We start from the raw sequence: 13,080 nt of genomic DNA on the forward strand, positions 1-13,080 counted from the left end.
GATGATCATAAACAAGAGAGGCCCCACCCCTGACATCATGGAGCTTCAGTTTAGAGAGGGAGTGAGAGACGTGAATCAAGTCACCGCATACTTATTGAATTAATTAATAAAATGATGATGAGTGAGGTGAATGGAAAAAGTCACGGCATTACGGGGACACACAGAAGGATGTCAGCCAGGCATTCTGGAGGACCAGGGAAATTTCCCAGGAGGAAGGTGGGCTGATGTGGAGGCTGGAAGGTTGTGTAAGATGGATCAGTCGGTCCTCTGAAGAACACAGGATTTTCCAGTAACCAAAGTAGCACATGTGACGCTCTTGAGTTGGGAAAGAGTGGAGCCAGTGTGAATGACTGAAAGATCAGTGGTCTAAAGTGTCATGAGCAAGGGGAGGCTGAAGGCATTAGAGGATGCTGAAGACGGAGGTCAGAACTTTATGTCTCGGGGAGGAGCTGATAACAATGACTTGGGCAAATACATGCATGTCTTCACATTGGGATACCAAGCCAAGTCTTCCTGGGACTCCTCAGGAAAGTTATTGCAACAGCCTTCTGGCGGGCCTCCCCACCTCCATCCTTTCCCAATATTCCAGCCCAACAAATGATTCTTAACAAATTATGCTGCTGCTCTGAACGGGTCAGGTGCTCCGTGTTGCCAAGAGCATAGAGTCTAGACGTCAGCCTCTGATAGCTGAGATCTCCCATGACCCCATCAACCTGTCCTACCCCGCTTTACTTTTCTCCCCGACACTCACACTCCACTCCAGCCAGCTAGAGGTATTTACCAAGCATGCTTTTGGTTCGTTCGTAATCACCTTTGCTGAGTTGCCAGAAGCTTTCCCTTTCCTCCAAGTTTCAAAAACTCTGGCATGTGTCAAGGCAATAGCATCCAGTAGAAAGATCATGGGCTTTGGTGTTGCATGAAAAGGGATTCAAATTCTGTCTTGCTACTTACTAGCTGTGTAACCTTTGGCAACACCCTTAATCTCATCATGCTGCCATTTCCCCATTATTAAAAGGGGGAAAATAATAGTAGTTGCAACTATGTATCATAGACCTATTTGTATAAATTGAAGTATATAGTTGATTTACAATGTTTCAGTGAGTGATTCAGTTCCACACACACACACATACATATATATATTCTTTTTCAGATTTTTTTCCATGATATTCAACAATGAAATAATTGAATATAATAATGGAATAATTATAATAATGGAATAATATTGTATTCAATATTACAAGATATTGAACATAGTTCCCTGTGCTATACAGTAGGTCCTTGTTGTTTATCTGTTTTATATATAGTAGTGTACATCTATTAATCCCAAATTCCCAATTTATCCCTTCCCCTCTTTCCCATTTGGTAACCGTAAGTTTGTTTTCTGTGTCTGTGAGTCTATTTCTGTTTTGTAAATAAGTTCATTTGTATCATTTTTTTAGATTCCACATATAAGTGATATCATATGACATTTGTCTTTCTCTGTCTGACTTACTTCACTGAGTATGATAATCTCTAAATCCATCCATGTTGCTGCAACTGGCATTATTTCATTCTTTTTTATGGCTGAGTAATATTGCATGTATATATGTACTGCATCTTCTTTATCCATTCATCTGTGGATGGACATTTAGGTTGCTTCTATATCATAGATTTTATGACAACTAAATAAGATCTCTCTTTCTCTCCCTTCCTGTCTCTCTAGACACACACACACACACGTATGGCATATATCTAATATCTCAGGCCTGCTACTTACTGGAGGCTTAAATAATGGTAGTTACTATTTGTTTCACTATTACTGCTGATGGTGTTGCAGCTGTTACTACTACTACTTCTTTTACTTATTACAACTGCTACTAGTGGCATTTTTTAAGTTCTACTATCTCTGTTAAATCTCCTTGGGTCATTAAATTTAACAAGAAATTTCCTCCATCTAAAGGCGTTATTGTTTAAACTCCTCATTTATTATATACTATCATATACTGCTACATATTATCATATATTGCTAGTTCCATGTCCTGTATGAAGTAAGTCAGAAAGAGAAAAACAAATAGCATATAGTAACGGTATACGTGGAATCTAGAAAAATGGTATGCATGAACCTATTTGTGGGGCAGGAATGGAGACACCGACGTAGAGAACAGAAGCGTGGACACGGTGCGGGGGAAGATGAGGGTGAGATGAATTGGAAGATTAGGATAGATATATATACACTACCGTGTGTAAAATAGATAGCCAGTGGGAACCTGCTGTACGGCACAGGGAGCTCAGCTCGGTGCTCTGTGATGACCTAGATGGGTGGGATGGGGGCTGGGGTAGGAGGCAGGTCCAAGAGGGAGGGGATATGGGGATATATTTATACATATAGCTGATTCACTTTGTTGTACAGCAGAAACTAAGATAACATTGTAAAGCAATTATACTCCAAAAAAAAAAAAAAGTCAGCAACTCTTGTTTTTAGCTGGGTGTTGTGAATGTTGCAGAAATAAATGAATCCAATACCACCTTTGCTCTTATGGAGCTTACAGTGTGGTGGAAGACACGTCCACAACCTTCATTGATCGTGATTTCATGGGCTTCCTTTTTCCTGTTGAAAAGATCAACAGCACCTTCCAGGGTGTATCTTCTTAGTGATTGAATGACTGATGTCCTGGGCTGGCCTTTGCGTTCCCACCACTTGTACTCTCCCGTCCTTGCACTTTTCCAATGTAACTAAGTGCTTCAAGCTCGCTTCCCCCAGACCACATTCCAGAGGTCAGGGAACTAGTGCGACTTCTCACCACTGTATGCCCACCACCTTGAACTGCACCAGGCGTATAGTAGGTGCACAATAAATAGCTGTTCAATGATTATGTAACTCTGCCAGCATAGCTGTCCCCTTCTTCCAAAAGGACAGCCCTTGAGCCCTTGACAAGGGCTCTATCCCTAAACCCTCAAGTGCTTAGGGATCACCCTGGACCCAGACCGAAGGTTGAATCCCACTTTCACCACTTGTGACATAAATGACCTTGGGAAAGTCACTTAACTTTTCTGAGGCTCTGATCATACCCAAATGGGGATAACAACAGTACTGAGCTCGTGGAGTCATTATGAGGATTTAAAGAAATAATAAGTCAAGACTCTGCCCAGCAAGCACTTGGCACGGTAACTGTCTCACGGCTAACAACATGTGTTGTCTTATCACTACTGACCCTTTTCTCCGGCATGCGTGAGAGGGTATCTGGGCAGGGCTGGGGTTGTGCAGCCTCATTTAGGAAGTGATGGCTACATGTCTCGTCCTTTATCTCCTCCTCCTGACACCCTGGTGATGATTGAGGGAGATGCTCACGTCTGCCTTGTGGGCCACTGAGGTCTGTTTCTCCCCAGACATTTTTGGAGCATTTCTTCCTCAAAGGAGAGAAACTGTCATGCATGTTGTTCTGTTCCATGTATGTCTTTCTTGGTGAGCCACTCATTCCACAGATATGAGTCATGGATGACTTCAAGTACCTCAGAATATCTCTCATGTGTAACATATAGCTGTGAGGGACCTCATGTCAGGGAAAACATACAAAGCAGGCACAGATGGAAAACACAGACTGATGCGTTGCCTGGAACTGTGGCAGAGATCCAGATGGCTTGCAAGAACTTTCCATGATATGGGCTCCTTTCAGACTCCACAGCAGTGGCTCTTAACTTCATTTTGGAGGCTGGGATCTGTTATGAGCCTTTCTGAAAATCTGATGTAAAATCTGAGATACTGATCGTCTTCATAACTAACCAATCAGATCTAACTAATCAGAATGGACACACGCTATAAACAGCTGGTACAAAGATATTAGCTCATGCCAACTGAATACCAATCCTGCATTTTGCAAACAGTTTTATGGGATTCATGGACCCTTCCTCCCTAAATGTTAATTTCAACGACACAGTTGTTTCTTAAGAAGATACACTCTGTCAGGCCCCAGGAATGCCCGGGGTTACAGCAGTGAATACTCTCCACTTGGTCCCCTCCAGCTTACACTTTGGTTGAGAAGACAGACATGACACCCGTAATCACATCAATTCCTACATAATTAGAATCGCGGTAAGTGCCGTGGCGAGCAGGAGAAGTGGCTGTAGCACAAATCACAGAGGGGCCTCACCCAGGTTAGAGACTAGGGGGTAGGAACGAGCACATTGCAAAAATCTCACTTAAGGGAGCTCCTTTGAAGCTCACCCCAAGAGGACGAAGAGGAGTCAGGCTGGTGAATACGGGAGAAAAATATCCCTAAACGACCGTAGGCAGAGAGACCTTGAAGATGCAGGGAAGCAAAGACAATGCTGGTGAGTCTGAGACAGCCAGGGGTGAGAAGTGACCTGGAGAAGTAGGCAGAGCAGCTCTGCCATAGATGCACAGGCTATATTGAGGAGGGTATAGAACTCAGCAAAGATAAAGTCCCATGAGCACCTAGGAAACTTCTGGACTCATAATCGACGCATTAACACTGTTGATTTTATGGGTCACACTCAGCTGCTGAATCTCCCAACTAACCTACCAAAAATGTGCTAGGAGCTGAGGTCAGAGACCTACCTTTCCAGTCCCAGATGATTCATCCATCCATCCATCCATCTATCCATCCATCCATCCATTCATTCATCCACCAAGTATTTATTCAGCTCTCCAGGAACAGCATTGTGCTGGCTGCTGAGATATCATGGTGGATAGGACCCCACCCCTGTCCTGCAGAAGCTTACAGTCAAGTAAGAAAGACAATTACATAGGAAAGGGGAACACGAGGAACACGAGGCTGGGATAGGGATAAGTGTTAAGTATTAAAAGAGCACAAGGAGTGGGGCACACCATGCAGAAGGCTTTCTAGAAGTGGTCCAAGCTGAAACAGGAGGATTGAAGAGAGTGTGGGACAAAAATGTGACAGGAAGCGCAAAGGTCAGAAGGTGAAGGAGATGGAGATGTTTGAGAAGAAGTGACTCATTTCAGGGTGGCCGGATGGAAGGATGGGATGGGGTGAAATGATAAGAAGTGGGACTGGAGAGGTAAGTTAGGGGTCAGGTCATGGACTTTCTACAAAGGTCAATGGATAGCATTAAAGATTTTGCTTTATTTTGCTCTGATATTTTTGTTTATTATCTTTGCTTGTATTTGTGTTGTCGGTTGGATGGATGGTGAGTCGGTGGGTTGGTTTTTAGCAGAGACGATGTATGAGGGTTACAGTTTGATAAACTCTGCACTTGGGTGGAGGATATTTGATAAATGTATAAAAACATGTTTTCAGCACCCATATAGGTGATGGAATAAAAGAAATAAACACCGACTGAGTGCTTCCTGTGTGCAAGGCACTTACCCTAAATTGGCTCGTTTTAATTTCATGCCCCCTCTGAGCAGAGAAGGTGTTGTTGAGGATTCAACTGGGAAACTGGGGCCCTGGGGAAGAGGCTCTTATTGAGGCCACACAGCTCGGCAGATGCAGGGCCCGGGTGTAAACCTGTCTGTCTGGTTATGCCGCCCTTCCGTTACACCATGCTACCCCTTCACCTCTCCCCAAACCGATCATTTCCAATTGTGCAGACTAGTCATTTCTAAGACTGACTTGAAGACACCCTAAATTATCTAATTATCCCAGGGGAGGTTGTATAGTGGCCAAACTTTCTCTCAAAGCAAGTTCATCTTAAATAGTTTAAATTGGAAAAAAGGCTTCCGTGTAAAATATCTAAAATGTATTAAGTGTTTATTATGGACCAAGCAGTGTGCTGAAGGCTCTGTCTTCCTCATTAGGTGGGTTCCATTATGGTCTCCATTTTGTGGAGGGAGGAACAGAGCCTTAGGTAAAGTATCTTGCTCTGTGTGCTAGGCAAGTGGTGGGGCTGGGATGTAAACTCGGGTAGTCTGACCCTAGAAGTTCCACTTTTAATCAGGTGACTGCACCGCACCCACACATACCCACATCCACACATCTTACAAGGCCTGCTTCCACCCAAAGGAGCTCTTAGAAGCAAAGCAGAGGTTGCTTGTAAAATTGATTTGTCCACATAGAACCTCACAAGGGCTGAGAACCAGTTAAGTACACGCAAGCTCAGTGTATCCCAGAAAACAGCCATGACAAACAATCTTGAACCACAGCAGTGCCAGTGGTTGACCTTCAGGCTTTAGCTGCAGCTTTTTCGCTTGTCTTTATGGAGGGAAGAACTTTCCTTCCTGTTAAAACTATTTTCCTTTCATCTTTTCTGCAGAAGAAAACCCACAACGGGCTTTTGGCGTTCACTTCAATGTGATGTGAGTTTTCGGGAAGCATGAGGGGCTCCGGTGTCACGCCAAGTGACAGATCTGCTGCCTTCTTTTCTTCCTCTTTCTTCCTTTCTTCCTCCCTCCCTCCCTTCCTTCCTTCCTACCTTCCTTACTCTCTTTCTCTCTTTTTCTTTTTTATCCCCCTGTGTGCAGCTTATGTGGGACATCTGGTTTTAAAAGTGTCGCAATTTTTAAACATATTATAATGCTCATGGGATCAGAATATCAACAGCTGTCCGCTGTGGTGAACCACACGTCTGGAAAACATTCCTTGAAGCTGAGTTCTTAAATAAACATAAAGCATCTATAACACATGATGCCGAACAACACCCATTTGTAAACTGACTGTTTAGACCAGATGAGGTGCAAACAATGGTCTGACTGTGAAAGTGGGAAGGGGAGCTTAATTGTTTTTTAGCCCTGAGTTTCTCTGGAGATCCTGAGCCTCTGAGCCAAGACATCTGGGGGTGTTCACTAAAATACCTACCTGTGTCTCTTCCTCTCTCATGGCTGCTGGGGTCTGCTGGTTTTCACATTACTCCCTAACCATTAACTCTGGCCTATAGTTCATGGAAGTACTTTTTTCCCCTATTTTTTTTTTTTCTTATATCAAGGTCTCTAGAAAATTAAATGATACTTGACTTTACAGGTACTCCTTTGTCTCTCTTCTCTCTGGCTTCTGAAGTCTCTAGGAGAGAACTCTACATACACACACACACACAGAGATATACACACGTGTGTATGTGTGTGTGTGTGTGTGTGAGACTTCCCAACATTTATTGAGCTGTATTTGTACCAGGCACCATTCTAAGTCCTTTCCATGTATTAAACAAATTAATCTTCCAAACAACTCATGGTACAAATACTACCATTATTCTCAGTTTACAGATGAACAAAATGGGGCACAGAGAGGTTAGGTAACTTGATCAAAATCACACACCTCGTACATGGTGCTGGATTAAGTATCATACATAATTAAAGCTAGGAACCATTTCCCCAGAGTATGATCAGGGTTCTATTTAAGGTATTAGGAGCGGTAGAGTACCATGTTTTTAGTAAACTAAATCAGGATATTGGGTTGGTCAAGAAGTTCATCCGAGTTTTCTGTACCATCCTGAATGAACTTTTTTGGCCAACCCAATATATAATTTTACAAGTACAGGTGTCCTTATGGGCTCCATGGGACAGGATAATTTGAAGAGCTCCTGACAAAGTTTTATACTTTTTCCATGGAATAATGTGGATGATACAAAAGACTCCAGGTCAAAGTTGGTTAGGAGTAAGACTGTCTCATAACAGCTAAGAAAAAAAAAACCTAAATAAGTTATCTAGATGTGAGTATGGATATTAATTCTGCCCCCTCTTTAAATGACCTATCAATAAAATGGGGTAGGAGAGAGAGGCCAAAATCACGATTATTTTTTTATTTAAATTTTTAAAATGAACTTCTTAGCTATCTATCATAGTTCAGCTAAAATGTAAAAAGCATATATGGGACGGGGTGTGATTCAAAGTGCATTATGGCTTACATGTGATAAAGTGTTATTTACAGTGCATATAGTATTCCATGTCTTCATGGTACACTTGGTTCCTGAACTATGAAAAGAGATGTGAACAGTTCTTAAATATGCTCTTTCAATCACATTTATCATTAATTCCAAAGGGTTATGGGTACTGACTGTATCAGTCTCTGTGCTACCTGAGCATTTGATTTCCTTGACCTAAAGTTTGGTGTTGTGGCCTCAATAAGTATATAGATCTGACTTGGGCAATGTTTTCCCCCGCGGGGTACAAGGCAACTTGTAAATAAATGGCTCCGCATATTTGAACTGGACTCACACAGCCCTATTTAGGGAAACATGGCATCTTTCTCAAGCTCATATTTTCACCTTGATGTTAATTCTGCTGCAGAAAGGCTCTCACCTCCTCCCCAGTGTAAAGTCAAAATCTACATTTAAATGGACACATTGCAGGCAGTACAGTCCAGGGAAAGCTAGTAAACACAAACCCTGCTGCAATTTAACTGGAAATAAGCTCTGGTAAGAAGGAAGGAAGGAAGGAAGGAAGGAAGGAAGGAAGGGAGGGAGGGAGGGAGGGAGGGAGGGAGGGAGGGAGGGAGGGAGGGAGGGAGGGAGGGAAGGAAGGAAGAAAGAAAGGAAGGAAGGAAGGAAGGAAGGAAGGAAGGAAGGAAGGAAGGAAGGAAGAAAGGAAGGAAGAAAGAAAGAAAGGGAAAGGAAGGAAGGAAAAGAAATGGCATGTGAAGTGGTCTGAATTTCTGTTGGGAAAAGTGGAAAACCAAGCGAAACAAAAACAAAAGGACAGTGATATGGAAAAATTCCAATGAACAGAATGTTTTCTACTATCCGGGTGTTTAACTGTAATAAAGCCATATTCTAGGTACAAATATGATGAGCTTATCTTTGAATTAAAACAACAACAGAAAGAAAACAAGGGCAGATATGAGGGTGGTTTTTTATACTCATATTTCTAAACCTCATAAAATATTAGTAGCTGAATCAGCTATAAAAATTAATAGCTCCAGATTCTATTGTGTTACTCTCTTCAATTTCATTTTATCACCGTTCTTTTTTTTCCTTCCTCTCTTTCAGGTTTTGCCTTTCTGTCTTCCTAAGGTGTTTGGGGTACCAGTGTTTATGAGCTTTATAAGTTTGATAAGACATGTAGGGCAGAATTTCTAACAAATAGGACAGAACAAAAGCCCGTCTGAATCCTTACATTCGATTTTCTGTGGTACAGTTAGATTGTGATAACAGATCAAGAAAACATTGTCAAAAAGGAAAGAAAAAACATTCTGGCCTTCATTACCGAGTTCGTTGCAAACTCACTTTTTCTTTCTTTCATCCTTTTTTTTTTTTCTTTTTTAATAGCAAGACTGAAACTTCCAATTTCCTCAGGCCCCACCTGGCCTTTTAAAATGTTTTCAGGCCACTGAGAACACCAAACTCAATTCTGAATTTGCATTTACATAATATAATTTTTACCATCAATTAATCGATCGATTGCATTTAAATTCCTAAAAGTACCAATGAGTAACAACTACCCCCGGGTGCTGTAAAAAGTTAATTTCCAAACACAAAGGCCACTTTGACTTTCAAAAAGCCGAACTGAGTTTCCCATTTGAGTCAACACCCACCCCCCACCCCCCTGGCCAAATTTTCCTGAGAGTTATTTCCTTCAAACAATGAAGGAAAACACCAGGGTTCTGAGGCCAGGAAGGTGAATTGAGTGACCTGTAGTGACCTGTCTCTGGAAGAGTCTATGTATCCGACCTGGGTTCATCATGAATGCTACTGTGGCACGGGATGCCTTTCTTGGGTACAGAATGGCCATCCACGTACAGTCATAAAACGACTGGCCAGGTGACGCAGATGACCCAGCACCTGGATATTGGAATTAGGCTGGGCACTCAAACAGTGAATCCAAGGCCAAATGTACGACAGGTGTTCAATAAATAAACAGAGCATCAGGATGAACCAGGCACGACAGTTTTTGGAATGAGAAGACCTGGGTTAGAGACCCTGTTCTACGATGAACATGCTGGTTGGCCCCGGGCAAGCAAGCCACCTAACTTCTTTCTAGACGATATTGCCTATCTTCCAGACATCGTTGCCACGACGTAGTGACGGACATGGAAGCGCTTTGTGAAGCCGGGGGCGGATGGAGCAGTGGTTGTTGCTGCTATAGATACAGGTGTGTTAGGGAAATGTTTTCTGTCCTCTGTTTGCTGGTTGGTTTGGATGTGAATGAATCAAGTAGACAAATGCTCCCGCATCAGTTCATCCTGAATTCAGCCTTTTAGGCATCCAATTGATTGTTTCAACCTTAGCTGTAGATAAATAGTAAATAATAGCTCAGTTATGGACTCTCAGGAGATACAACCCGGTTATTTATAATAACCAAAGTAGCCAAGCTATTAGAAAATGAATTAATTTAGCATCTGTAATAAGTGTCGGCTTGGGCCATGCCTGTTTCCTGCACTACTGTCATTCACATGTCTGTCTCCCTGACGAAACTGAACTCCTGGAAGACAGAGACCAGGACTCATCCATCCTGGGATAGCCTCTTTCGGTTCCCCCCACCCAAGCACCTAGCACTGGTCCTGGCTATAGCTGGTGCTCAATAAATGTTTGGTGAGTGAATGGACAAATGATGGGAGAAACATAAAACCAATGAGGTGGAATCTAATTCCACAGCCTGCAAATCAAAATCAGACTGCAAATGGAGGTCATTTTCACAGGGATATATCCCAGCGTCATGTGCAGTTAATCAGAACACAGCGATTTTTTTTCATAAGCATAAGACAGATTATATATTTTTTTCACATGGCCCCTAAATAGCATCCTCTTCAACTAATTTCAAAACCAAATGGGATGCTTGAAACACCAAGTCGAATGCTGATGTGGGCTGGCGTGTGGATAATTCACAAAGGCTGCATCTTCAGAGCCGTGACACAGTCAGGCGTGGCCAGAGAGTTAGTGGAATTGATGGTGTCCTCGTGGCTGTAAAATTGTCCCAAATTTTCCAGCAAATTGCTCTAGCCAGGGTGCCTTGAACTGGACAGCCCCAAACACAATTCTTCTCCACATGGACCCAACTTGAGACTATTGCTTAGGTGGCAGAACGCACAGCAGAATGTGCATTAAAAGTTAGTCTATTTACCAGTTTCGCAACCCAATCAATTGACTCTGAGGGGAGTCTAATGTACACCTGTGTATAACTTTGGCTTCCCTGTAATTCTCTGGTCCCGATTCAAATACAGGAATAATGTTCTCCATGCAGTTGTAGTTTATTGAGTCAACACAGCCCCTAAGATTGTCCCATTTGGAGGGCTTTGGGGAGGCACAGTCCAGTGGATATATTCAGAGCACGTCTCTGGCCCCAGGCTGCCTGGGTGAAAATCTGAGCTCTACTACCTCCCAGCTGTGTGACCTTGGGCAAGTGACTTAGCCTCTCAGTGTCAGTATTGTCATCTATAAAATGGAGATGACATTATTAAAAGCACCTATCTCCAAGGATTGCTGTAAGGATTATATGAGCTGATGTGGAAGAAGTACATAGACAGAACATTCCCTAACACGGAGTGAACACTGCATAAGTGTTTGCTCTTAGAATCAGACTACATTGAAAGCCACATTTGTATAAAACTATTGAACCTATATCTGCTTTTTGAAAACAAACCATAAAAACACTCTTCCACTCAATTGCTCTTAAATCTAAAATTGAGACCTTAATGCTGTTGAATATCTGCTGCAAAGCTGCTTCCCCAAATGACAAAAGCTGCGATTTCCCAGGGGATGTGGGAGGGCGTTTCACAGGACATGCAAAGCCACATGCAGAACACGTGTGTTTTTTCAAAAGCAGGAACAAACAAAATCTCACTGTGCATCTTGCAGCTAAAATTTTACTTGACAACTTGGAAAATGAATGACAAACAGCAACCACTTTTTATATATTAATATAAAATATATCCACAAAAGTGGATCTATTGTGGAATGATGTGGAAAATGCCATGAATTTTCAGGTTACAGGAGCTCTTGAAGAAAGAGCTTTTGAGTCTGGATTTCTGCTTTGAGTTTTTCCATGCATGGACCCTACCCCTCAGCCCAACAGATGTCTTGGGAGTGCGGCCCCGAGATGCCAGGAGAGGAACCTGGCAAAGACTGCCTGGGTCAATGCTTCTCAAACTCAATGTGAATAACAGTTTTTTAAAATGTTTATATTTATTTCAGACTAATAATTATATAAACTACAACAAAAATGAATTATCTAAAAAAGAAAGGAAGGAACGAAACATACACATTACAAGCCCCATTTTTAAAACTATTAGGTCAAGCAGACAAAATTACTGTCAAATTGCTATAAAATTTCCTAAATGTGGACTTTCTAACACTACACTTACCTGGTTGTGAACTGGTAAGAACTGTTTGAATTCCAGGCCATACTTAAATAGCTGCCCCAAGAGATTTGAGCCTTGCTGAGTGAGCAATGGAGCTCTGTATGGCCACGGAGTTCAGCCTTCTCACTAATTAATTTCATCCTTGTGCAAAATACCGAATCATGTTAAAGCAGCAAGGAGCTTCCCTGACTCCCCGTTGGTGGCTCAGGCAGGGTGGGACCTGGACCATCCCCTCAGCAGGATGTACTGGGGTTCTCAGTATCCCCAAGGTCCTTGCCTCAGTTTCATCAATTACTGGATCTGAGAGATACAACTTGCTAACATCTCTCTTTGAAGGTCAGAAGCCATCCGGAAATGAACAAGTACCAGGTGGTTAATTTTATGATTTGGGGAGTTCATTCCAGTACAGTGGATCTCGACCTTTCTGAGAATTCATTAGAAGCCGAAGCCTTTCCCACTAAAAAAACTCCAGAGGCCCAGGCCCACACTCCTGTATGTAAGTAAAGGGGTTCAGTGATGGTCTGAGACCCACCCAGATGTCCCAGTGTACAAACCCCAACTTTAGGGTTAGTGTAGACTATTTAACTAAAATGGACATTGATAAACAGCCCTGCCAGGAGGTATTTCCACCTTCTCTGGATGCTTTTATTGCCATATTCACTGTTACACTTTCTCACTTCTCACTCCCTCTGGCCAGCCTGACTCTACCCCTGTCCTTGCAGCTCCACAGTGCGAGGGTCTCAGTCTCGCAGGCCTGGAAGGGGCAATGATGTGATTAGCCCTGTCTGCTTTCTCATTGATTCTGGAAGCAAACCAGGCCTGCTCAGGACAACTTCTCCATGGTGGTGTAGCCCCTGAGACTGGCAGACAGGTGGGTCCCAGCCTTCCCTCATGA

Source organism: Lagenorhynchus albirostris, chromosome 19 (genome assembly GCF_949774975.1).
Source record: "Lagenorhynchus albirostris chromosome 19, mLagAlb1.1, whole genome shotgun sequence".
Taxonomy (NCBI): domain Eukaryota; kingdom Metazoa; phylum Chordata; class Mammalia; order Artiodactyla; family Delphinidae; genus Lagenorhynchus; species Lagenorhynchus albirostris.